The 18,826-nt window shown below is 38.3% G+C and overlaps 1 pseudogene; it reads right to left on the bottom strand.

The window, feature by feature from the left end:
- Positions 1-5,909: 5,909 nt before the first annotated feature.
- LOC113000187 (uncharacterized) lies at positions 5,910-18,826 on the bottom strand (annotated as a pseudogene).

Consider the following 18,826-nt stretch of genomic DNA (forward strand, 5'->3'; position numbering starts at 1 on the left):
AATTAAGAATGAGAAATCCGAAAGAGAAAATGTCCGATTGATTTTTCGCTTTACTTTACTAAAAGGTATTTTTTTTATTATTATATTATTATTTTACCTCTTTTTTGATTTCCAACGTGGTTACGGCACGACCGAACGGTCGGAATTCATTTTAACCAAAATTAACGGATGATACAATACAAACGATCGGTGGAAATTTATTTTATTTTTAGATTAAGCGAGAAATGACTTAAATAAATGGCTTAAGCACGTCAAAAAGGGGTATAAAAAGCAAATGAAAACGAGAATAAAAATACATGAAACAAAAATGTGGACCACCACGGGTACATAGAATGAATTGAAAAGCTCGGTTTGAGGTACTTACCCGTTGAAGACTGAAGAAAACGAAGAACAAACGATGAATGTTGAAGAATGGTCGAGAATCTTCGCGTAATTACTCACGGAAACGTTACGGAAGCGCCTCGGCTTGGATTTTCTTCACGGAAATAATTTTCCTCAGCAATTTCGAGAGAGAGAGAAGTGCCAAGAAGGCTGAACCCTTTTCTTCTTCACTCCTCCCCCTATTTATAGCAAAATAGGGGAGGAGCTTGCCACCCAGCTCGCCCAGGCAAGCAAGGTTGCTTCCTCCAGAACCAACAACCTTCTGGAGGAAGGATCTGGAAGGCCCAAGTGGGCCAGATTGCTATTTGTACCCCCCTTTTTACTAAATGCACCCCTTCTATTTTTTTGGTAATTCTTTTTCCGTAACGTTACGAAACTTTACGAATTTCGTAACGATACTTATTTTCCTTCCGCAAGGTTACGAATCCTTACGGATTATGCATTTACTCTTTTTTAGCTTTCGAAGAAGTTACGGAAACTCACGGATCGTGCAAAAACACATCTTTTCGATTTCCGCCACATCACGGAATTTCACGGATCGCGCAAGCCTGCTTCCTTTTGATTTCTGACACGTCTCGGGACTTCATTTATTGTGCAACAAAGGACGCCAAGTATCTCAAAGCGGCTAACCAAAGGTTTCATGTCATCAAGTAATAATCCCCGGACGAAATTAGGGTATGACAGTTTGCTTATGCTTAATTATCTTGAATAACACAATTCAAGAGAGCTTAAGACTTATTTTGATTCACAAATCCAGCCAGAACTCAGCACCACAACTCAACTTCATCATAGGCATCATGTAGGAAACTTAGAAAACAAAAAAAAGTTCAAGAACAAGACTACTTCTAGGAATTGATTTAGAACATGTTATGAACTAAATAACATGCATGAATTAGACTCAAAATTCAAAAGATAGGCTGAGAATGACAAGAATACATGAACAAATGTATCTAGAATTCAATCAACAAAATAAAAATTCAACACAAACTTAGAACATAATGTGACAATTACTATGACTAAACATGACTCTAAGACAACATGGATTAAGTGATTTACACTTAGAGTATGTTTGGAGAGAATTTTAACTGAGGAAAGTAATTTATCAGAGAATTTAAATTTCTGTAATCTATAATTCATTGTTTGGATGTTTTTTGTGAAGAATTTAAAATTTTGGAATTTTAAAACAGAATTTTAAACAACTAAAAACCTGGAATTTTAATTTCCTTCTAAAAGGTGAGAAATTAAAATTCTCTTCTTACCATCTTCTTCAAGAAACACCGTCTGAGATTGTGGAACATCGTTCGGTCCTGAGAACGTAGAGGAACATGTATAACTAGTACACCAATCGTATCTTTTCTTTTTTTTTTCATTCATTTTTGTTCACCCTCATAATTTTAACTTTTTTTTATCCAAACACAAAATTTTGAAAATAAAAGAATTTCAATTGAAGTATTTGAAATTCTTAGAATTTAAAATTTCTCAAAATTTTAAATTCCTCCATCCAAACACACTCTTAGATTTTTGTGTTTTTTTTTCTAATCAATATTTTGGAAGAAAATTTAGATCTAAGGTTCAGCACAAGAATATTATGAATGAAAAATGATAGAACCTAAAATCAACACAAAAACAAGATTCAAGAGTAGATCTACAAAATTTGAACCAAAGAAATGCAAGAACAAGTGTAGATCTAAGATTTAATCGGTTTATTTTTTTTAAATCTACTCTAAACAGCACCAAACCACAAGACAATGGAGGATATACATGGAGAATAAGATGAAGAACAAGGAATTAAAGAGAATTCACCGAACTAAAAGATAGAGGAAGCAAAAGAACATCACCTAGATGAAGATGCTCTTGATACCACATGATGTAAGCTCCATTGGAGCTTGTAGGCCTAGGATCTTCTTCATCAATGGATTCCTTTGCTTCTTGGAAGATTAATGGCAGCGGAATGGAGAAAGGAAGAGAGAGAGGAGACGCCACTTCAAGGAGAAGATGAGTCAAGAAGAAGCTCACCACCATAGGAGGCCATGGAAAAAGCTTGGAGGAAGAAGGAGATGAATGAAGGGAGAGGAAGAGAAGAGCACGAAATTTTGTGCTCTAAATGAGCTTTAAAATCTGAAGTTTAAAATTCAAATGATCAAAGTTGAAAAAAATGCACACACATGACCTTTATTTATAGCCTAAGTGTCACAAAAATTGGAGGAAAATTTGAATTTCAATTCAAATTTCACTTGAATTTGAAATTGAATTTGTGGATCCAAACTTTGGATCCAAAATTTCACTAATTATGATCAGTGAATTTTATTTATGGTTCAACCCACTAATCCAAGATCAATTACAAGATTCTCCACTAAGTGTGCTTAGGTGTTATGAGGCATGTAAAGCATGAAGGACATGCTGCACAAAGTGTGACTATATGATGTGGCAACGGGGTGTAGTAAGCAAATGCTCACCTCCCCCTCTAAAATTTAATTGGATTGGGCTTCTACCAATTCAATTAAATTTATTTCCAACCACACACATCAAATATTCACTAAGTGCATGTGAAATTACAAAACTACCCCTAATACAAAAACTAGTCTAGGTGCCCTAAAATACAAGGGCTGAAAAATCCTATATTTCTAAGGTACCCTACCTACATTATGGAGCCCTAAATACAGGGCCCAAAAATAATGAAACCTTAATCTAATATTTACAAAGATAAGTGGGCTCGTACTTAGTCCATGGGCCCAAAATCTACCCTCAGACTCATAAGAACCCTAGGGCCTTCTCTTGCATCTCTGGTCCAATCTACTTGGAGTCTTCTATCCAATACCCTTGCGGGGTAGGATTGCCTCAGCATGGGCCCGAAATCTACCCTAAGGCTCATGAGAACCCTAAGGCCTTCTCTTGCATTTCTGGCCCAATCTTATTGGAGTCTTCTATCCAATGCCCTTGCGGGGTAGGATTGCATCACCAGGTCTTCAGACCACATAAGTCTAACACTAAGGTTATTAAGCAATGATAGATATGTCGCATCCCATTAGTCGAAAACATTACTTTTCTTGAAAACCAGCATGCAACAGGGACAAACATACATCCCCATAGTTAGGTTCCCTGACCCCTAACTATGGCATTAAAAATTGTAACTATAATGAACTCCCTTCACCTATTATGAGCTCTCCTTCAGTTCCTCTGTGTGTTGCTCAAAAGTCCCCCTCATTCATGCTCGCTTGTCCAAATGGTTCTATATACCAAATTGGAGGAAATTTAGTATAGATTTTAGGAACAAGGTTAATAACAACGTTCGGAGTCAAATACCTTTGTCAAAACATAAGGGCTGAAGGGTGTTTTGGATTTTACAAAAAGGAAACATCATTTTGAAATTCTAATCACGCCAATGTGACCGAGTCTCAGTGAAAGCCACAAAAATAACATCAATGGTAAAAAAGATAACTTTCACAATGTCTCATTCTCTAGGGTTTTTCAAAGGAAGTGTAAAAACACTGTATTACAGTACCCAACACATAAGAGACACTAAGAGGAACTCAAACTAACTAGGAGAAGGGTTTAGAAATTAAGATTACCTCAGAGAAACTATGAAATGGAGGATTGGGGGATTTTCTCCACCGAATCCTTGAGGAGGATTCTGAGGATTCCGCTCCGGTTAAAGTGTTCCTCTAAGTGTGGGGGTTCAACAGCATGCAACGGTGGAAAATGAGGTTTTAGGGTTTGGGTGGCGTTTTGGAGAAAAGGAAAGTGAAAAATCTTGTTTTTCACGCTGAGAACGTATTTATAACTTGCAGATCTCGCTTAGCAAGCTCATCTCGCTAAGCCAGAGTCCACTTTTCACGCTTAGCATGAGAATTCGTGGTTAGCGCAACTTCCACTGCACTATGGCTCACTTAGCACGCCCCTGCTCGCTCAGCGCAATTCCCTCTTTGGTTGGAATTGCGCTTTATGCGCCGTTCTCGCTTAGAGAGACATAAAAAGTTATATTTCTCCAAATCCCAACGGTCAGAATGTGGTAACATGTCTTTGGAAGCTCCACAAAAAATGTGAAGACGATCCAACGGATAATGAATCTAGGATCGCGATTTTACTGAGATAGGTTTGGGAAAATTCTGAAATCTCATAATTTGAACTTAGTTCAGCAAAACTCAACAGAACTCAGCATCCACATCAAGAAATTCATAAACGACTAACTCAAGTCATACCTCAAATCATTCAAGTCAACCATATAATCAAATAACAAGATAATTACAATTAAACATCAATTTATAACTAAATATTTCAGCGTGTTACAACTCTCTCACCCTTTTAGAAATTTCATCCCTGAAATTTACCTGACTCAAAGAAGGATGGATAGGCTGCTCACATCTGACTCTCTAATTACCATGTGGCATCTTCTCCTGATTCACCACCCCAGATCACCTTGACCAATGGAATCTCCTTCCCTCTTAGGTGCTTTGTTTGTCTATCCTCGATCCTCTAAGGCAGTGTTTCATATGTCAAGTTCTCCTTCACTTGTACGTCATCCAATTCGACCACATGTGATGGATCATGGATATACTTATAGAGTTGAGACACATGAAAGACATTGTGAAGATTAGAAAAAGATGGGGGTAATGCTATTTGGTATGCCACAGGACCTACTCTTTTAAGAATTTGGAAAGGACCGATAAAACGAGGTGTGAGTTTTCGGGATTTCAATGCTCGACCAACCCCAGTCCATGAAGTGACTCTCAAGAATACATAATCACCAACCTTGAATTCCAGGTCTTTCCATCTCTTATCCTGATAATTTTTCTGCCTACTCTGACCAGTCCTCATCCTTTCTTGGATCAACTTGAGCTTCTCGGTGGTTTGTTGTACCACTTCGGGTCCTAAGGTAAGGTCTTCTCCAGGCTCTAGCCAACATAGGGGTGTCCTGCACCTTCTACCATACAAAGCTTCATAGGGAGCCATGCCAACATAGAGTGAAAACTATTGTTATAAGTGAACTCTATCAACGGAAGAAAACTCTCCCAACCCCCCTTTTGCTCTAAGACACACGCCCTCAAAAGGTCCTCCAACGACTGTATGGTCCGTTTAGTTTGGCCATTAGCCTGAGGATGGTAGGCTGAACATAGTCTAAGCTTGGTTCCCAACGCTTTGTTCAGGCTCTCCCAAAATCTAAAGGTAAACTTAGGATCTCTATCAGACATTATGCTAGATGGCACACCATGTAATCTGACAATCTCACTAATATACAAGGAGGTAAACTTTTCCAAGGAAAATCTGATATTAATGGGAATAAAGTGAGCAGACTTGGTCAGTCTATCAACAATAACCCAGATAGAATCTAAACCTCCGGGAGTTCTAGGTAGTCCTACAACAAAATCCATGGAAATACTGTCCCACTTCCACTGGGGTATCTCCAAGGGTTGTAACTTCCTGGAAGGTCTCTGATGTTCTACCTTAGCCTTCTAACAGACTAAACATGCATACACAAACTCACTAACCTCTCTCTTCATGTTGGGCCACCAAAACATCATCTTCAAATCCTAATACATCTTGGTAGCACCAGGATGTATGCTTAAGTTACTCCTATGTCTTTCCTCTAGGATCATCTTCCTAAGTTCGGGCATATTGGGAACACAAATCCTATCTTGAAGTCTCAAGACTCCATCCGATCCAACATTGAAACTACTATCTCTTCCTGACTCTATAGCTTCTAATTGAGTCCTTAGAAAAGGATTAGTCTTCTGGCCCTCCTTGATATCTCCTAGTAACTCACTAGTGACCCTCAAAGTTCCTAATCTCACACTATTAGGGGTAACTTCACATAAAAGACTAAGGTCTCTAAATTGTTCTAGGAGATCCATCTCTCTAACCATCAAGGCAAATATATGTAGGGATTTCCTACTCAAGGCGTCAGCCACTACATTGGCTTTGTCGGGATGGTAGCTAAGCTCAAAATCATAATCTTTAAAAAACTCTAACCATCTCCTTTGATGAATGTTCAACTTTTTCTGACTAAACAAGTACTTAAGGCTCTTATGATCACTAAACACCTCAAACTTGGAGCCGAACAGGTAATGCCTCCACATCTTAAGGGCAAAACCTACAACAACCAACTCTAGATCATGGGTGGGATAATTCCTCTCATGAGTCTTGAGGTTTCTAGAAGCATAGGCCACTACTTGGCCATTTTGCATCTACACTCCTCCTAAACCCATCTTTGATGCATCACAATACACCTCAAAGGGTTCTCTCGGGTTAGGCAAAACCAGCACTGGAGCGGTTGTCAATTTTTTGTTAAGGTTTTGGAAACTATGCTCACATTGGGTATCCCACACAAAAGCTTGACCCTTATGAGTCAGTTTAGTTAAAGGTAAAGCTAACTTGGAGAAACCTTCTATGAATCTCCGATAATATCCTGCCAAGCCCAGAAAACTCCTAATCTCAAGAACAGATTTAGGACCCTCCTACTCAAGAACGACTCCTATCTTAGAGGGATCTATAGCTATACCCCCTTAAGACATCACATGCCCTAGGAAACTAACTTTCTCTAACCGAAACTAACTTTCTCTAACCAAAACTCACACTTTGACAACTTAGCATAAAGTTGTTAGTCCCTAAGGGTATGGAGAACAATCCTCAAGTGCTCTTTATGTTCCTCTCTAGTCTTTGAGTATAGCAAAATATCATCTATGAATACTACCACAAAACTATCAAGGTAAGGGTGAAAGACTCTATTCATGTAATCCATAAACACACCTAGAGCCTTAGTCACACCAAAGGGCATGACTAGATACTCATAGTGACCATAACGGGTCCTAAAAGCAGTCTTTGGTATATCTTCAGACTTCACTCGAATCTGATAGTAACCTGACCTAAGGTCTATCTTGCTAAACACACAAGCCCCTACCAACTGGTCCATAAGGTCATCTATTCTAGGCAAAGGGTACTTATTCTTAATCGTCACCTTATTCAACTGGCAGTAGCCTATACACAACCTTATGGTCCCATCTTTCTTCTTTACTAACAACATTGGTGCTCCCCATGGAGACACACTAGGTCTCACAAACCACTTCTCCAACAAGTCCTCTAATTGCTTCTTAAGCTCAGCTAACTCTATAGGAGACATCCTATAAGGGGCTATGGATATGGGTTTGGCACCAGGTTCCAGGTCTAAGGAAAACTCTCTCTCTCTCTCGGGTGGTAGACCAGATATGTCCTCAGGGAATACTTCAGGAAACTCTCTGACAACAGGGAGGTCACACATGGAAACCTTTGTCTCTATTTCTAGGTTATGCAAGATCATGTACACTTGAGCATCTTCTTTTAAAGATGTCACAACTTGGTTGGTAGAGATGAACATCATATCCTCACTCACTCCAGAACCATCGAACACCACAGTTTTATCAAAACAGTTCAACAAGACATGGTTGGAAGATAACTAGTCCATTCCCAGAATAACATCAATTTGGCTCAAGGGCAAACAAATCAGATCAACCAAAAATGTCCTACCAGAAATTTCCACAAGAGAACTCAAACACACATTAGAAGTTAACACAAAACCACTAGTTGGGGTTTCTACAATCAGATTTTTATTTAAAGAAGACATATGAAGCTTAAGTTTCCCGACACATGAATAGGATATAAAAGAATAGGTTGCACCGGAATCAAACAACAGAAGTAAGGGAATTCCATTTATGAAACATTTACCATGAATTAGATCTTTAGATTTCAAAGCTTGGGTACTGTTAAGGGTAAAGACTCTTCCCATGGCCTTCGGATGTCCAGTTTGGTCATTCAGGCCCCCACCATTCTGCTCCTTCTTGGGATATGGACAATCTCTCTGAATATGCCCTGTTTGTCTACAATTAAAACATGTCATACCTTTATCAGGACAATTTGAGGAGATGTGCCCTGGCTTACCACATCTGTAACAAGTGATCTTAGTGGGGAAAGTATTGGGTTTGCTACCACTATCACCCGCAAACCCTATAGCAACAATCCTCTGATTGTTGGGGCGGTTACCATATTGCTTAGGAAGGGTCGAGTATGGTTTTTCCCCGATGTATATTGAGGTCCATTCTTTATGTTCTTCATTGGACCTATACTCCTATAATAGCTCGCCCTATCTCGAGAGTCTTCATCCCAAATCTGGCACATGTTAACCAAGAGTGGAAACTGACGAACACCTTGGTAATTCACAGCTTGCTTCACTTCAGGTCGCAAGCTATTCAAAAACTTCACACATTTGGAACTTTCACCATCTTTCCCTTGATAATGGGGAAAGTACCTCATCAGCTCCTCAAACTTGGCTGCATATTTAGCCATAGTCATGTTTCCCTGCTTGAGCTCCAAGAACTCCATCTCTTTCTTGTTCCTAACATCCTCAGGAAAGTATTTCTCCAGAAATACCTTCTTGAAGACATCCAGGTCACATCTTGACCTTCAGCCTTTAGGAATTGGCGAGTATTTCCCACAAATACTTAGCTTCTTCCACTAGAGTATATGTAGCAAAAACAACCTTTTGCCCCTCCGGACATGCCATCACTCGAAAGATTTTCTCAATTTCGCTTATCCAATTCTGTGCACCATCAGGGTTGTATCCTTCATTGAAAGTAGGAGGATATTTTCATTGGAAGCGATCCAACCCTTGGTACTCAACAACTCCAACAGCTTCTCCCCTATTTGGATTCCCTATAGCTTGAGCTAAGGCTTGGAGAGCATCCGCTATCGCACGATCATTCCATCCAGCCATCACTCCCTATACATACCAGGAAGTGAGACATGGAAAGAATACACACAAGAAAAAAAGCAACACAAAATCACAATTATCACTAGTCCTTTCTCGAGACATTAACACTCACTTTTTATCACTTGTATTTCCTGATCGCTTGCCATATCATCCCATTGCACTTCACAAGTTATACAGATGGCCAGTCTGATAACTCATGACACAACACTGAAACTCATGGTATAGCAGACAATCAAATATCTATAACATAAGGAAACACAACAAAGTGAATAAGTTCCAAAAGTAAACAACAAACATCAAGTATTCAACAAGGCAACCAGAGAATGCACAGAAAAACATAGCAGACTCACAACTCACTGGCTGAAAGGTTTAGCCTGCTCTAATACCATTAATGTGATGCAATCCTACCCTGCAAGGGCATTGGATAGAAGACTCCAAAAAGATTGAGCCATAGATGCAAGAGAAAGCCGTAGCGTTCTCATGAGCCTTAGGGTAGATTTCGGGCCCATGGACTAAGCTTGAGCCCGCTTATCTTTGTACATATTAGATTAAGGTTTCATTATTTTTGGACCTTGTATTTAGGGCTCCATAATATAGGTAAGGTACCCTAGAAATGTAGGATTTTTCAGCCCTTGTATTTTAGGACACCTAGACTAGTTTTTTGTATTAGGGGTAGTTTTGTAATTTCACATGCATTAAGTGAATATTTGATGTGTGTGGTTGGAAATAAATTTAATTGAATTGGTAGGAGCCCAATCCAATTAAATTTTAGAGGGGGAGGTGGGCATTTGCTAGCTACACCCCATTGCCACATCATATAGTCACACTTTGTGCATGTCCTTCATGCTTTACATGCCTCATGACACCAAAGCACACTTAGTGGAGAATCTTGGACTTGATCTTGGATTAGTGGGCTGAACCATAGCTAAAATTCATTAATCATAATTAGTGAAATTTTGGCTCCAAAATTTGGCTCCACAAATTCAATTTCAAATTCAAGTGAAATTTGAATAGAAATTCAAATTTCCCTCAAATTTTGTATGACGCTTAGGCTATAAATAGAGGCCATGTGTGTGCATTATTTTCAACTTTGATCATTTGAATATTAAACTTCTGATTTTAGAGCACAAAATTTCGTGCTCTTTTCTTCCTCTCCCTTCATTCATCTCCTTCTTCCTCCAAGTTCTTATCCATGACCTTCTATGGTGGTGAGCTTCTTCTAGACTCATCTTCTCTTTGAAGTGGCGTCTCCTCTCTCTCTTCCTACTCCATTCCGCTGCCATTCATCTTCCAAGAAGCAAAGGAATCCATTGATGAAAAAGATCCTAGGCCTACAAGCTCCAATGGAGCTTACATCATAATGTAACAACCCACTTCGTCATCACAATATCATCACTCAAAAACGCGAGAAAATTTTAGATTTTTAATGAAAACTTTTTTAATTTGCTTATATAAAAAATATTATAGTAAATCTGAACTCCACAATATATATACATACACACACACTCTTAGACAACGCATCATTACTTAACAAAATACATACACATAAGTATAGTAGTGCAATACACATCATTCACATAATTAATGGTAAATTTGTTCGTACATATAAATAAATTTCTGATTTACATCCTCATATCAACAAAAGAATTACAGAACCAGCTATGGAGGAGTTGATTAACAAAACACAACTCTCTCCCAAAATAATCCCAACGTCATCACGTCAGCTCGGTGGCTCCACAAAAGAATCTCACTCCCCGTCCTCTACTGCTGTCATTCTACTCCCACGAACAAGGATTCGTGATCATCATAGGTACCAACCACGTGGTACAAAATGAAAGGGTGAGTTCATTATAAACAAAAATCATTCCAAACAATCATGCTCAGTATGATGCATGCACCTGACCTCAACTCTCATGCAATGTGGTACCATCCCCAAGGAAATAGCCTAAGTGTGTCCACACAACACTCCCACTTAGGAAAAAACTTGGCAGTAATTGTCGAGGCCACCCCGTTGTGCACAGGCAACTCTCCCCCCCCCCCCCCCACCCCCCACGGTGATCATCCTGAGTCTCAAGGGAGTTCCAAACTGAGTGACACACCCCTACTACAAGTATTTCTCCTTACAAGAAACTACAAGTACTTACTGGCCAAGTTACACTATTTCTGTGTCAAATTAGGTGCGAAACATGGGCACCATCAAGTGCAATGACCATAGTGATGCAATCCTACCCCGCAAGGGCATTGGATAGAAGACTCCAAGCAGATTGGGCCAGAGATCCATGGGAAGGCCCTAGGGTTCTCATGATCCTTAGGGTAGATTTCGAGCCCATGGGCAAAGTATGAGCCCGCTTATCTTTGTAAATATTAGAATAGGTTTTTCCTTCGTTTGGGCCTTGTATTTTGGCCATTCTAGTATTATAGGGTTTTTGCCTTGTATTTCGAGGTATTTTGAGTAGTCTTTGTAGTAGGGAATTTTTTGTATTTTCATGTATTTTGTTATTAGCTATTATAGGGGGTTTGTAGCTAAGCTCTAGCTTCTCATCTCAAGGAGGTGAGCTTAGCTATTAGAGATGTGTGTGTAGCTAAGCTCTAGCTTCTTTAGGAATCTTCTTAAGGAAGCTTCTCAAGGAGGTGAGCTTAGTTATGAGAGGGATGTGTGTAGCTAAGCTCTAGCTTCTCAAGGAAGTTTTCTCAAAGAAGCTTCTCAAAGAAGCTTCTCAAGGAAGTTTTCTCAAGGAAGCTACCTAGTCTATAAATAGAAGCATGTGTAACACTTGTTGTAACTTTGATGAATGAGAGTCTTGTGAGACACAACTCAAAGTTCAACTTTTCTCCCTTTTTCTTCCTTCAATTTCGTGCTCCCCCCTCTCTCTTTCTCTCCCTCTTTCTTTTCCTCCATTGAAGCATCCTCTCCAAGCTTCTTATCCAAGGCTCATCTTGGTGGTGAAGCTCCTTCTTCCATGGCTTATTCCTTAATGGATGGCGCCTCCTCTCACCTCTTTTCCTTTGTCTTCCGTTGCATCTCCATGGTGGAAAATCACCATTAAAGGACCCCATTGAAGCTCAAGGATCCAGCCTCCATAGAAGCTCCACAAGCAAGCTTCCATCACATAGATAAACTAAAGATCCTAAGCCATCCCCCTCAAGAGATTATTAGACTCTTTAACCACTCTATTTCCCCCACTAGGGACATCCGACAAGGTCAAAGCACCCCCCATGAACGTACACAAAATCCAACGTATGAAACATGGCATCATCAAGTACACTGACCATGGATAGATTAAAGATCCTAAGCCAACCCCCTCAGAGATGCTTAGACTCTCTCACCACTCTATTTTCCCCATTAGGGACATCCGACAAGGTCAATGCCCCCCCCCATGTACATACACAACTTGCATCATCACAATGTAATTTCAACATCATCAGCATCTCGTCTCGGCATCACTCTCAACACGAACTTTATTTCATTCTCAATGGCATTATAAAAAACAACATCTTCTCATATTAACATAATCATCAATAACATCATCAACTCATATTGACACAATTCATCTATAACATCATCACAAACATCAACATCACTTCATATCAATTCATGACATCATATCAACATCAACAGTAAGTCACATTCCACTTATACATACATTTATAGTTCATGGCTGAGATTCACACTTCCCAGGTCTTCAGACCACACAAGTCTAACACTAAGGTTATTAAGCAATGATAGATATGTTGCATCCCACTAATCAAAAACATTATTTTTCTTGAAAACCAGCATGCAACAGGAATAGGCATACATCCCCATAGTTATGTTCCCTGATCCCTAACTATGGCATTAAAAATTGTAACTATAATGAACTCCCCTCACCTACTGTGAGCTCTCCTTCAATTCCTTTGTGCGTTGCTCAAAAGTCCCCCTCGTTCATGGTCGTCAGTCAAAACGCGAGGTTCTATATACCAAATTGAAGGAAATTCAGTATAGATTTTAGGAACAAGGTTAATAACAACGTTCGGAGTCAAATACCCCTGTCAAAACATAAAGGCTGAAGGGTGTTTCGGATTTTACTAAAAGGAAACATCATTTTGAAATTCTGATCTCGCCAATGTGACCAAGGCTCAGTGAAAGTCACAAAAATAACATCAATGTTATAAAAGATAACTTTTACAATGTCTCATTTTCTAGGGTTTTTCAAAGGAAGTGTAAAAATACTGTATTATAGTACCCAACACACAAGAGACACTAAGAGGAACTCAAACTAACTAGGAGAAGGGTTTAGAAATCAAGATTACCTCAGAGAAACTATGAAATGGAGGATTGGGGGATTTTCTCCACCGAATCCTTGAGGAGGATTCTGAGGAATCCACTCCGATTAAAGTCTTCCTCTTGGTGTGGGGGTTCAACGGCAAGCAACGGTGGCTCACAGCGGCCACCGGTGGTCTTTGGTGGTGGAAAATGAGGTTTTAGGGTTTGGGTGGCGTTTTGGAGAAGAGGAAAGTGAAAAATCTTGTTTTTCACGCTGAGAACGTATTTATAACCAGCAGATCTCGCTAAGCTAGAGTCCACTTTTCACGCTTAGCATGAGAATTCACGGTTAGCGCAACTTCCGCTGCACTATGGCTCGTGTAGCACGCCCCTGCTCGCTCAGTGCAATTCCCTATATGGTTGGAATTGTGCTTAACGTGCCGTTCTCGCTTAGAGAGACATAAAAAGTTTTATTTCTAAATCCCAATGGTCAGACTATGGAAACATGTCTTTGGAAGGTCCAGGAAAAATTTGAAGACGATGCAACGGTTAACGAATCTGGGATCGTAATTTTATTGAGATAGGTTTGGGAAAATTCTGAAATCTCATCATTTCAACTTAGTTCAACAAAACTCCACAGAACTCAGCATCCACATCAAGAAATTCATAAACGACTAACTCAAGTCATACCTCGAATCATTCAAGTCAACCATATAGTCAAATAACAAGATAAATATAATTAAACATCAATTTATAACTATAAATATTTCAGGGTGTTACATGTTGAGTCTCTGACTCGCTTGATGACAGTGAAGCCTCATCTAGAGTTTTCCTCTTTTAGTGATGCATTGTCGCTGATAGTCCTTATCGCCACAATGTATTACCTAAGAGGATGATATCTCTAGAAGCCAATAAAGTTACTTAAAACCACCCTTTGGAGCTATCACTAGAAGTGGACCTTTGGATCATTTCCATTAGGTTCCTCAATTAGGGGGCACATAGCAAACTTACTCTGGCATATTCCTTGATTGCATCATGCATCTCTTCATGGCATCACAATGGACATATCATTCCCGCATTTGCATAAATCACTGCATTACCACACATTTGCATTTAGCATGCTCTTTTGTTCTGACAACTGCATACATTCTATTGTCATCGTTTGCACGTCATGTTCACTCATGCATGACCCTTGCATTTTCTCCTGCAAATGATGGGAGGGGGGGGGGGGGGCAGGGAAATAAAAAAAACAACAAAAGAGAACAAAAAAGGTCATACCACTTTCTTAGTTGCATGTGTTGGGTACCATGATGATGGCTGTAAACCTACCAAGTTGGGATTATACGCCCGTTTAAAAAAAAAGAGTGAAAATCATGTGAAACCTAATGCATGGTTAACTAGGAAAATGATAGTTCTTCGGGCATCTCAATCTCATTTGCCACACATATCATGAGTGTATTGCCAATCAAAATTTCTTTTCCTTGAATTATGGGGTTGAACCAAACACATGTTTTAAAAAAAGGTTCATCAAGGCAAAGTCAAGTATGGAAGTAACTGGCTTGCAAAAATTGGGGCAAAAGATGAATCGAGTTACGTTGTTATGCCAATTGAGGACTGTTAATGTCCGTGCGTTATTTCCAATTTCACTTTGACAAGATGTCATGAACCATGTTTGTTTTAAATATAAATTGATTCAACCCTAAGTGAAATCTGCAATGCATCATTCACATACATTCATGTTTTTCATTGGTTGCATGGCTCATTGCATTTCTTTCCTTGAAACCGAATTGTAATCATTGTTATCAAAAGGAAAGAACGCGCTTTATGGCTCCCTTATAGAACGTGTGCTAGAGTTAGAGTAATGGGTGAAACAGACGAGGTGCAAGAGCGGATAAAGGCCGACTTGGAGGCCATGAAAGAGCAAATGGCCATAATGATGAAGACCATGAAAGAGAAAATGGCCATAATGATGAAGGCCATGAAAGAGAAAATGGCCATAATGATGGAGGCTATGATGAGCACCTACTAGTCATAAGGTGATCCCACCAAATACTAGCATAATTGGTGAATTCAACAACTAGCTTAACATTTTTTTCCTCAAAAATAATTATGGCAATGAAACACATGTTCAAACTTTCTATCCCACTCCAAATACAACTTAGGATCATTTTTACCTTGAAACATAGGGGTTGCCATCTTAATGCTCCCAAAATGATTATCTCTTCTTGGTTCACCTCTTTGCCTTCTTCCATGTCTTCTTGCACATGAATACTCCTCCTCCTCTTCTTCTTCGGAAGTTGATTGTCTACGACTTTTAGATCTGAATGCAGATTGTAAACTATCCAATATCAAGTTTAAAGCTTGAAATTGTTCATTAATAGCTTTAGCAAACAACTTGAGACCCACTCCTTCTTTTCCACTCATGATTAAAATTGTTCCAAGAATTATGTTAGAAGTGATCCGAAATGGACAAATAAATATCCTCACACAAACACTCTCTCACTTGTTTACACTCAATAACTTTTTTTTTTCACTCGTGTTTCCCTCTTTATGGATCTTTCCCTCTAATAGTCTTACCACTCTTGCCTTTTACCACTCAACTTCTCTTTATCATCACTTAAATAAGAACCATTGGGGTTGATTATACACGACAAGGGATCAATGAGAACTTTAGTGAATAAGAACAAACATAGAACAAACAAAGGACAAAGGAACAAGGGATTTAATAAAAGTGTTTATTTTTTTTAAGCAGAATAAAACCAAAGGAAGATTGATAGAACAAGAAGAAAATAAGACCAACAGTCACACTTTATTTTTTTTTACCAAATTGTAAACAAATCTAAAATTGTCTAGATTTTTTTTCCTTTTTTTCTACTTTCTTTTTTTCCTCATATTTTTTTTTGCACAATTTTTTGATAATATATATAAAAAGAGAAGACAAAAAGATATTGATACTAGATAGAATTTAGAAAAATAAAGATAGACTCAAAGAAATAGAAGAAAGGAAGATGAAACAATAATATAGAGTTAAACAAAAGGGAAAGAACAAACAAAGGAGGAAACACACAAGAAGAAAGAAAACACAAAGGATAGATAACACCTAAATTCATGAGTAGAAGCTCTGATACCAAACAGAACACTTAGGATTGTCTTAAAAATAGGTATACAAACAAAAAAACTTGACCCTAATTGCAACCTGCCGGTAGAACCAACACTATCGAGTTCTCAACCAAGAACATAGGAAAAGCTCTCACAATAGAGAAACTCTCAAATTTCATGAATCTTCAAATTCTGCCTTTGGAGAGTACAAGAGTTCCTTATTTATAGGCTAATCTTGAAATGCTATAATAAATTCCCACTAATATGCATTGACCAAATGCATTGATAATTGTAAGCCACTAAATGAAAATAAATGATAATAAACATGAAAATAAATTCTCACTAGCCACTAAATGACCTGGAGCATTCTAGAAAGCATTTAGTAAGGCTAAAAGAAAATGGAAAGTCACTAGAAAATTCAGCCAAAAAAATAGTACAAAAATTAAAAATAAAATGATAGAAATTGGACTTAGTTATTATCTAATTAGCCCAATATTAATAGTCCACCAAAATTGATCAACTCAGCCCATGGATGCTTCTTATTCCCAAAGAGATTCATCAAGTCAGACTCAAAGCATCTTCATCAATTTGTAGAAAAGTGGCCCAATTAGCTCCAGCCCTTAATTCACACTGGTCTTCTATCTCTTTGATCTTTAGGATTAGGCCTTGCAATGCTTACTTCATCCTCTTAGTCTTGGACCTTGTCATAGGACCTCCAGTTCCATGTAAATGTAAAGGATCATTAGACAGGCTAATCACACCTCTATCAACAAACTAGTTCATGGACTTCAAAGAAAACAATCCATTTTTTTGTTTTTTTACAAAGCAAAGAATGTCCCATCCGCATTCTTTGATCTCAAGAAGGCTAATGTACCTTCCATTGACAACCTTCTTGCTGACCCAACCAACATCAATTTTTTCTTGAAGCTTCTTGTCTTGGAACAAAGCAGGGGCTTCATACTTAGCTTGTTGCCTCTTCCTTACAGACTTCTTAATCTTCACAGAACATTTCCTTTTAGGGAACCCAATCACAATACCTTTTGCACGAAGGGCTATGATGGTCCTAGTTGCTTCAGAGTCTAACCCAAAAGAGATGTGGATAGCATTTGCCTTTCCTTTGTCTTGTGTTTTAGGAGAGGGTGAGTGAGAAATCTCATATTTAGAGGTGGATGAGGTTGAAGGTTTTTGATTGCTACGGTTTTCGTTCTTGCCAATTTTAGGAATAGTTACAGGAACACAAGAGTAGAGAAGACGAAAGAAACATTTTTGAAGAGAGAGAGAGAGAGTTTAAGAGAGAGAAAGGTAAGTGTAAAAATAGATTTTACAATTCCTCTTTGATAACAAGAATAGGAGAAAGAGAGAGAAGTAAAAACAGATTTTACAGTTCCTCTTTTATAACAAGAATAAAAGAGAGAGAGAGAGAGAAGTAAAAATAGATAAAAGAAAAAAATTAATAAACAACAAGAAACTAGCCATTGTGTACAATGAATAGTTTTCCAATAAATGCACTTGGCTCAAAAAACATTAATAATCTCAATTTGGTCAAGCATAATGTGAGCAATAGACAACACAATCAACCATAAAAAATACCCCTAAGCATATATTTCAGTCAAAGAGGAAAGTGTGCACATAAATACATGCTTTAATTAAAGGTCAGTCAAACATTTGACATTAACTAAGGATTTAAAAAACTTAAACTTATCTTCAATCAAAGTTTTAGTGATAATATCAACTACTTGAAGTTTAGTTTCAATGAATTTCAGTTTGACATTCCCTTTTTGAACATGATCCTTAATAAAGTGGTGTTTGATATCTATGTGGTTAGACCTTGAGTGTTGGATTGGATTCTTTGACAGGTTTATGGCACCCGTGTTGTCACACCAAATGCATATCTTTGTGAATTCTAATGAACAATCAAACATCTATTGCTTGATCCAAATCATTTAAGAACAACAAGCAACTACTGAGACATACTTTGCTTCTAAGGTTCATAAAGCAATTATGCTTTGTTTCTTATCACTAGCAAAAAATTGGAAGGCACTGCTTGTGCTTTTCCTTTCTACCTTATCACTAGCAACATCAGCACCACAATATCCTACAAGATCAAACTTAAACCCTTTTCTCAAACCATAGGCCATGATTAGTAGTTCGAACAAGATATCTTAAATTTCCTTTAACTACAGTAAAATGAGAAACTTTTGGACATGATTGAAATCTTGCACAAAGACAAACATCAAAATAGTATTTGGTCTACTAGAAGTTAATTACAATAAGGAACCAATCATACCTTTGTACTCCTTCTCAGGAGTATCATTACCTTTTTCATCCTTGTCATTGATTGTGGAAGGATGCATAGGGGTAGCCAT

The sequence above is a fragment of the Glycine max genome, chromosome 18 (assembly GCF_000004515.6).
Source record: "Glycine max cultivar Williams 82 chromosome 18, Glycine_max_v4.0, whole genome shotgun sequence".
NCBI lineage: Eukaryota > Viridiplantae > Streptophyta > Magnoliopsida > Fabales > Fabaceae > Glycine > Glycine max.